This window comes from Silene latifolia, chromosome 11 (genome assembly GCF_048544455.1).
Source record: "Silene latifolia isolate original U9 population chromosome 11, ASM4854445v1, whole genome shotgun sequence".
NCBI classification, from domain to species: Eukaryota; Viridiplantae; Streptophyta; class Magnoliopsida; order Caryophyllales; family Caryophyllaceae; genus Silene; species Silene latifolia.
In genome coordinates, this window is record NC_133536.1 from 117,426,207 (window position 1) to 117,435,610 (window position 9,404).

Consider the following 9,404-nt stretch of genomic DNA (forward strand, 5'->3'; position numbering starts at 1 on the left):
TTATGTATAATCTTTAGTATAAAACTTTTGAGTACATGTCTAAATCCAATCTAGACATAGGCTTTCGAGCCTTGAATAGCTCCCAGTATTCTCACAGTGAGTAGGGATAGGACCTTCCGTTATTGGAACAAACTACCATAGTTCCTCTAGCTCATAAAGCCGAATCCTTATATCATCCCTTCCTTCTTGCATATCTCATTACTGCAAGTGTACTTAATTTCCGTTGTGTATATCTAATTTTTTCAACTGCCTAGGATGTTCCTAGCAGATATCCTCCTTAAATAATATAGCCAAGACGGTTATCTAACAATCCTTATGTGTTTAGAATGTGGTACTTGTGTAGCTGCTTGTATACAAATCCATTAATTATTTCTACACACTTATCCTCTCTTATCTATCACTATAGATTTGGATACTAAAGATGTCTTGCATATCTTCCTAGTCTCCCAATCACTTCTTCATAGAAGAGAGTATTGGCCCGTCATTCTCAATAAACAATATGTTATCTACATATGAGACATAGAAGACATATCATTAGTGCTTCTTGAGTACTAATGGATAGACTATATGCTTATATAGTGACTTTCATTTAAATTCGATTTTTAACCTTTCGTCATACTCTAAGTATAGGAATTATAAGAATGGTGATACATCTTAGCTTAATGAATTAATCCCACAGCGGAAGCAAGTGGATTCAATTTCTACATGTTCAATACTTTTGAACATGTATAAACTCTTATCAATATAAGAATATTCATTTAATGCTAATATCCTCTTAGAACTATCTTTATAGGCCTGGATACCTTAGATATGTATTATTCCTCTCCTAAGCTTTCATCATTCACAATGATTAATACGTCTCTTACATATAAGACTAGTAACACCACATTACTCCCACTAAACTACATGTATAAACAAAACCACTCGATAATTCGAGAAATCTTTATTACATGATCAAAACATACAATTCAACTCTTTAGGATAGTTGCGATTTACAAAACTCATGTAAGATGATTTTAAAATCCAACTATATCTTGTGACATCCGAATATAATGAAGCCTTGTTGTTGCGTGCAAAACCTTTGCCACCAACCAACCAAGCTAAATAAACATTCTCATGTTTATGCTTGCTTCAGACTTTTGCGGAGTTGAAACTAGATAAAGCATCTTAAGAAGTTACAGGTTTATTACTTCCAAAAGGTAACATGACTCCTGTCCATTTTAGGTTTCGAAGAAATAATTACTGATTTTGACCAAGAAGGAACATTTTCCTACGTCTTATTCTCAGTTTGTGGCTCTTTAACATTTTCTCCCACTCTGTCTTTAAGAAATAATCCTTTTTTTCTCAAAAGACAGCATCACGAGCCACAAACTTGTTGTTCTCGTCATAGTTGGCTTTCAAAGCCATATGCTTTCTTCCGAAACAAGCTACAACTTAGGTACCATGCCTAATCATATCATATATGAATTTTACTTGATTCCTTTAACTATGTTTTGTTTTAGTGGAATAAATAAATACTAGACAAATTTTGATAGAAACTACTTCCAACTTTATAGGAAAGATTCAATCATATCGTATAGGATTCTTTGTCACTATCTAATATTATGAAGGTGAACTTGTGATACCATATCACACTCTTTTTGGTGTATATAAAAGTCTTCACTTTATTTTTCCCTATTTTAACAAAGTACTAATACTTTGGTTTTATAATCTCTAGGTTTTGATACTTTAAAACATTCATTGAACTTGTTCAAAGAATCTCTCTTCTTACCTCATTAAGTGGATTCCAAGTATCTACCTAGCTCGTTGGTAGAAGAGATGAAGAAGTAAAAACCTTTTCTGATTGAAATTGTATTCGACCATATACTTCAAAGTGTAATTAGGGCGAATATCTTGCTCTATTCATATTCCTTCTCTAGAAGGAAGTCATGAATTAATCTTGCTTTGAATACAAGATTCACACACACCAAGAGATTCCCAAACAAATGGTTTAGGACACTAGTCAAAACTAGTTTCTAAATGCAATTTTCAATCAAGAATTGAGATATGATTGGGGTTACCAATTTGAGTCTTATATATATATATATATATATATATATATATATATATATATATATATATATATATATATATATATATATATTTATATTTATATATATATATATATATATATATATATATATATATATATATATTTATATTTATATATATATATATATATATATTTATATTTATATTTATTTTCAGTTTGAATATAATTACCTTGATTTGTATGGTCTCACCATAAATTTAATCGTGGTATGTAAGGGCACAACGCTTGTTTTAATGGCACAATAGTGAAACCCTTGTGTTTTTCTAGAAAAACTTGAACTATATTCTTATTTAGAATTTGTGTACATCATAACAATTATTGAGGTACATTTCTAAATACAAAACTAAAACAAGTACACTACATCATTCATATATTCATGGATGAAATGGTAACTACTCTAATTCCATTCATGTAAATTTCTGAACTTATTCTTGCTAATCATCATACGATTATTCAATGTTAGGATTCTAAGGATTTACAAAACCCTCGTATGTGTTATGAACACCTCCTCCTCTAAATACCCATTTAGTAAGGTGGTTATGATATCCTTTTGCCATATTTCATAATCATGAAATGTGGCAATTTCTAACTTGATTCACAGATTTGTATCAAATACTTATGACGTGATAATTCGCAAGAATGCAATGTCAATGTCATCGATATTCAAGAAGGAATATGTTGGAGTCACACAACCAACTTCCTTGATTTTTACTTATTTGGGGTTTGTATCTATTTTAGTGTCTAACACTTTCTCTTTCGTGCCTAGTTCTATCCTTAACAATTAAGATAGGTACTAACTTCTTATTGCTCCCACTCACTTTAAGAATTTCTACTTGATGAAGACCTATCTTCATATAAATTCATAGTTAATCCTTCACAAGGGTTACTTTTATTGTGGTATTTGGTTAATCAAAATGTCTAACAAATCAATTTACCAATTTTACTTTGTCATGTTCTTAACAACCTAAGTACTTGATGACAAGTGTTTAGATTGAGCAATATGACTTTTGAACCGTGGATGCATAGAAGATTTTATCAAAACATATTTTGACCAAGTACTACTTTTATTCATATTCTTCACAAGAGATTATAGGTATGTAACGAATTTAAGATGTTAATCTTATATTTGCATAGGACGATTCCTATCGAATTCTATGGAATAGAACGATTCCTATAGATCTAGTCCACAACCTATGATACGGTTCATTTTAGAAAGAGAATCTTTGTCGTTAGTAATAGTGGTTTAGCGGAGACTCGTGTTACAGTCGAGTTGATATCATATATTAATAGGAGAAATAATAAAGAACAACATAAAACAACGAAATAGTGGGAAAAGAGACATTCATTGTTAATATATGAAAACATTTTAGCATGTTTTAACATTATATAATGACCTCTACCCAATTATATTAATGATTCCAAGATCCAAATCCATATTAACTCAGGCATGGGAAACCGATACATCCCTCACTAATATGACTCGGTGGGTTAACTCTTTAACCGATTCTACAATTAGAATCTCGGTCGATGAAATTACGTTAAGTTCATCTCTAGCCTCGGAACATAAGACTAGTCTTCATGTCCCGTTGAGACCAACCAAATTTCGCGTGTAATAACGTTTTATTACCCCATTTACCCGATGAAAAATGAAAGTACCCCCGGGAACGGAATCTACCCCAAATGTCAAAGGGATTCATGGGTCCTACTATTTGGAAAGGCTAATCTCAATTTTAAATATGTGAAGGGTCTTGTCGATTTATTATCTATCACCTTTTATGTGAACTATATAAGTGAACTACGATAATTATAATCGACACGGTCGAAAAACGATTAAATATGCATGTGTAGTTAGGGCGATTTGGCAATGCATGTAACATAGAAAGAAAAATGCAAAGCAATAAATAAAATTCCTAGTATGGCCTTCCTAAAAGTAGAAAATCTAATATTCTATTATAATTCGGAAACCAATTCCATTGGTCCCTTGAACTTCAAGTGACATGCCTCCCAAGGAAACACCGTCTTGATATGAACTCCTTTCCGAATGGCACCGTCTTTAGGAAACTCCGGAATTACAGTTAATAAAATGTACATTGCAATTCCTATTATACATTTGTATATTAAAATCTAATACAAATAAAATAAAAGTGATACGAGATCACATTAAATTACAACCGAATCAATATTCCCTTTCATTACGGGTAATATCGATTAAAACTAAGGCCATACTAAGATAAAATTACATAATTCCAAAACTATATAAATAAACTATGACATTCATCAAAGAAATATTCAGCATTATAATATGTATCTAACATGCCAATTTATGTCCCAAATCGCCCTATTTAATTTATATCGAAAATATAGTCCGGTTTTATGGATATTCGCGTTTTTAAAATTATTAAAATCACAAAACAATACTAAAATCTAATTTTAGTCCAAGTTAATCATCCTAACATCTTAGGACTCAAAAATTAGTCATTACTCAATTTTTGACGATAATTCAACTTGATTTAATATTTATGCTCATATAGACCTTAAAAATCATAACTTTTTATGAAGTAAATCCAAATTAAATTACAATTATTTCAAAATTTGAATTTTTAATTTTTTATACATTCTGGAATAATTCCATGACACTCATAAAGTCAAAAATGAAGGTTAAAAATTTTCGAATTTATTTCAAGAAAATATGGTTGCTATTTTATCGGTTTTATCAAATAAAACATCTAAAGCATACTAAAATTAATCCAATCAATATTCCAACTTTAGATCTGATTAGTGGGATAATTATGAAATCTAAAATAATTTTCGCATGCCATGTAATTCGTTTTAGCTATTTTTGCTAAAATAGTCACAACTTATGTCATTTTTACACTAAAAATTCATAAATCATGCAAAATGAATCGTTTTCTTCTCAAATTTTATAATCAGTGAGTAAAATGTGCATGTGACAACCTATTAAAATTTCATGCCCTTTTTCAAAGTTTAACTACTTTTAACCATTTTACTTCCATTTATTCCATTTTTATCTCATAAAAATCATAAATCATGCAAAATAAATCAAATTTATACGAAATTTTACATACTATAAGTAAAATATGCATGTGAGGTCATATAAAAATTTCAAGATCAGAAACTTAGTCTAACTAATTTTAGTATTTTAAATCCCATTTTACTTCATAAAATGTAATAAAATTACTAAAAATTATTAAAATGAGCCATAAATTACCATAATCATCAAAATGACCTAAAATAATTTTATGACCAGAATATATGACATGCAAAATTTTTTGTGACTTAATCATATAAATCCCAAATTTCTAGTTTTAATTTAGTCAGAAAAACTAAGCCGATTTTACATCCAACAACCAATGTTCTTGATATCACTTGAAAAGATTCATTAACCCTCAAATTAAACTCTTTAATTTTAAATCTAAATTACTCATTAAATTATATGATGATCTTATGCATGCATAACAAAATAAAACAAAGATTACGAGATGTGTCCCTTACTTTGAAGAAAAACGGTTTATAGGGCACAAGCAAGAACTCTTTTCTTACTTGTGCTTGAGCTTAAGTAAATGGATCATCCCCCTTGTCTCAATAATATGAGAACCTCCTTTCAATTGCACCAAGACAAACCCTTAATACTAATTTATAAATTAACTAGATATATTAAATTAGTGACCTTAAAATTAATCTTATTCTTATTTATATTACCACTTTTAGTAATCTAAATATAAGATTTTGAACAATTTTATTTTATTTTCTAAAACTCAATTTTAGAGAGAAGAAGAGAAGAGTAAGAAGTAAGTACTTGTAAGAATGAATCATAAAAATATAAGAACAATTCTTATTGTTGTGGAGGGGGGAAAACCGGTGGTGATGGGGGAAGAGGAGAGCTTATGCATGCTCTTTCTCTTTATGTAGTTATTCTTATCAAGGAGTATTAGGGTGTAGATTAGGTTAGAAGGTTAATCATTGTGTTTTCCACTACACAAAACAACTCAACCAAATCACCCCATTTCTTTGCAAAAACCGGTTCCCCTTGTAATATTGAGTCCATTTTATTTTTTGTCAATTTGTCACTTTGTCTTATAATGTGTTACATGTGACATGTAACATGTTATTAATAATATTAATACATATTTAACTATTAAATATCATTATATATTAATTTAATTATATACAACAATTGACTAGTAATTCAAATTTACAAGTATATAAATGGTCCATGTTAATATAATCTACAACATATTACAATTATAAATAACCGTTCATTCTTAATTTAATTGTTTCATAAACAAAGTTTTAGTACTAAATAACATTTTATTTACTAAAACGAATCTCATTTAATCGAATTACAATAAGATTCATATTCTCACTCACATATGTAAATTGTTCAATTTTAAGGAATTAATTAATCTGTATCATTATACAATTAATTAATTTATCTATTAAGGGAATTGTCCTTTAGGTGTGACCTTAAGAGATCAACTGATCACCACCATCAAACGACAGTAATGTCAAACTCTAGTCAACGAATCATTACTGATTAATGTTGATCAGTTGATGTATAAAAATGAATCATCCCTTTACTTATTCTTATCACGAGTTCTATTAATGTGATCGCACTATTATTGAGGACACATTCTCCAACAGTCCCCCACTGGCGGCGTGGAATATATGTTGCGATGGGTATTCTGGCACGTGAATCTTGTTTTATGTAATCAGTAACCGACCCCATTTAAATGTTTAGAAAACTATTGTGATCCATTCGGGGATGGTGAGCAGTTATTGAGCAGGCATGAGATCGCTTGCGCGAGGAATAGCTAGGATGGAGTCATCACGTGTCACTAGATTCTTCCGCAGTGTCCTTGAACTTGTTTTCATTTAGTCGGTTTTGGTTTTGGAACATTTGTATTTCATTTATCAGTTTTTGGGATTTGTTGTTGTAATTACTTAAACTCATTTATTTAATTAAGTACGTTTCTTTATGGTCAATTTGTGATGGTGGAAGCGAGTCGTTGTTCACTCCATCAAACACATTTATATTTCTCAACAAACAACTAGTTAGTGGTTAAGTCGAGGTCGATCCATGGGACGGTGTGCTTTGGGTTCTAAGTCTATCTATCTCAATATATGCTAGTGTCATAATTGATTTGGGTTTGTAGCAGGTGAGTTTAACTAATGCAAGAAATAAAGTAGAACAAGCAATTAAAGGAAGGATGTAAACAAATGACTAAAAGTGCTAGGATATCATGGGTTCATAGGAGATTCATGGGAGTTGATCATACAAACATGTTCTCAATTATATAGCAAGCACTTATTGTTGTGATGGGATCAAGTTGGTGAATAAGCTTACAATCCCTAAGAAGGTTTGGGTCCCAAAGCCGAATCGATTAGATTGTACAACACCTACAAGTCGACTTAATGCTGAAAGATCATAGATCCATATTAGACTCTCTAATAAAATTAATTTATCTCATAAATTGTTATTTAGGTGATCTATGTAACATGCATGCTAATATGAAAGCATAAAAGGAGAGTATAAGGAAAAAAAATTTCCTTACATTGAATTTGTGGTAAAAGGGCACATACTAGTTCACCTTACTAGCTTGTTCTTGAGCTTAAACCAAATGGAAGATCTCCTTCTTGTTGCACCCAAGAACTAACCCAATAATAATAACAAGTTTTGAACTAGAACTTGTTAATATTGTTCCCTTGATAAATATTAGTAATATCACTAACTAATCTTAGTAATATTATTAATGTATACTGGTGATGAATTATTATTGTAGAGAGATAGAGAAATAATGTTCACATGCAAAATATGTAGTGTGTAAGTGAGGTAGAGTGAAATGTGAACAATATATGGAGTGTATGGGAAGGGAAGTGGCGGGTTGAAGAGTGTGGAAGTGGATAATTTTTGTCTTATATTTTTATCATACATCACATGCAAAATCTTGTATAAGATAAATTATGGTAGTATACAAAATAAGGTGAAATGATTATGTGAGTAATCATCCACTACTCTTATTTTACACGGTCCACTTGACCATTTACGTGTCCATGTTGGTTCTTATATTTGTCGCACAAATCCGTGTAATTTTTATTTTAAACATCGTATCATGTTTAAATAATTCCATAATTAATTCGTCCAATTCACTCCGTAAATATACGTGTACCACTACACATATTATTTACGTACTAATATTAATCATATTAATCAATTAGTACAATTTTGTTAAATTAACAGTTAATTAACTAAAACCCGTTTCCCAAAACTTATTATTTAATTATCGCATAATTAAATAATAACTGCCGCTCCTCGAGTTCGCAACTCGAAATCTCTCTAAAAATAATCGACTAACCTCTTAGTCTATAAATCAAGGGACTAAATAAATTGTATCTCATACAATTAATTAGTTATCAATTGGGATTCGTTCCTTTAGGTGTGACCGAAAGGGGTCAGTTGATCACCGCCGTCTCACGACAATAACGTCAAACTCTAGTCAGCTAACCGTTATCGATTTACGTTAATCAACTGACGAGGATCAAATAATTAAATATCTGATGATATTCTATTAATGAGATTTATTATGTTAACGCACTATTGTGGAGGACATTAACTCCAACAAATGCTTCCTATTTAACTATATGCATGGTCTAATGAAGCTCGAGTTGGTGTATAAGCTTACAAGTCTCATTGAAAAGATAGGTGATGGGTAAAAATGCAAGGATTCATAGGCTCGCATTTCATCAAACATAACATGTGCATGAGTTGAAATCACAACAAGCAAGCAATTTAATTATGAAAACATATTAGATTAAGCATGAATCATTCCCCATGTTTGTTTCCCCTAATTCCCCATTAATCCTAGCTAAATAACTACTCTCTTATTATCATGGGAAACATATTATCAATGGTGTCAATCATCACAACAAGTATAAACATGATAAGAGAGTGAAGAAATAAACAATAAAGAGTAAAGGAATTATACCAAACTTGAGATGAACAAATGGAAAGGAAAGAATAATAGAAGAAAACTTGATTGATTGGTGAAGAGTTGTCAATTCTCCAATAATAACCCAAGAATCTTCAATTATCCAATAATAATAAAGCTTGAACAATAATTAAGGAAAGATTAATGTGTAATTTTGTGAAATGATTGAGATTAATCTATTCTAATCTACTCCTAATCTAATATAAGGAAAGTTTTTCTAATCTAAGAGAACTTGGTTTTATCTAAGGAAGCTTGATCCTTTGATTATTACAAATGGAGTATATATAGTGGTACATCATTAGGTT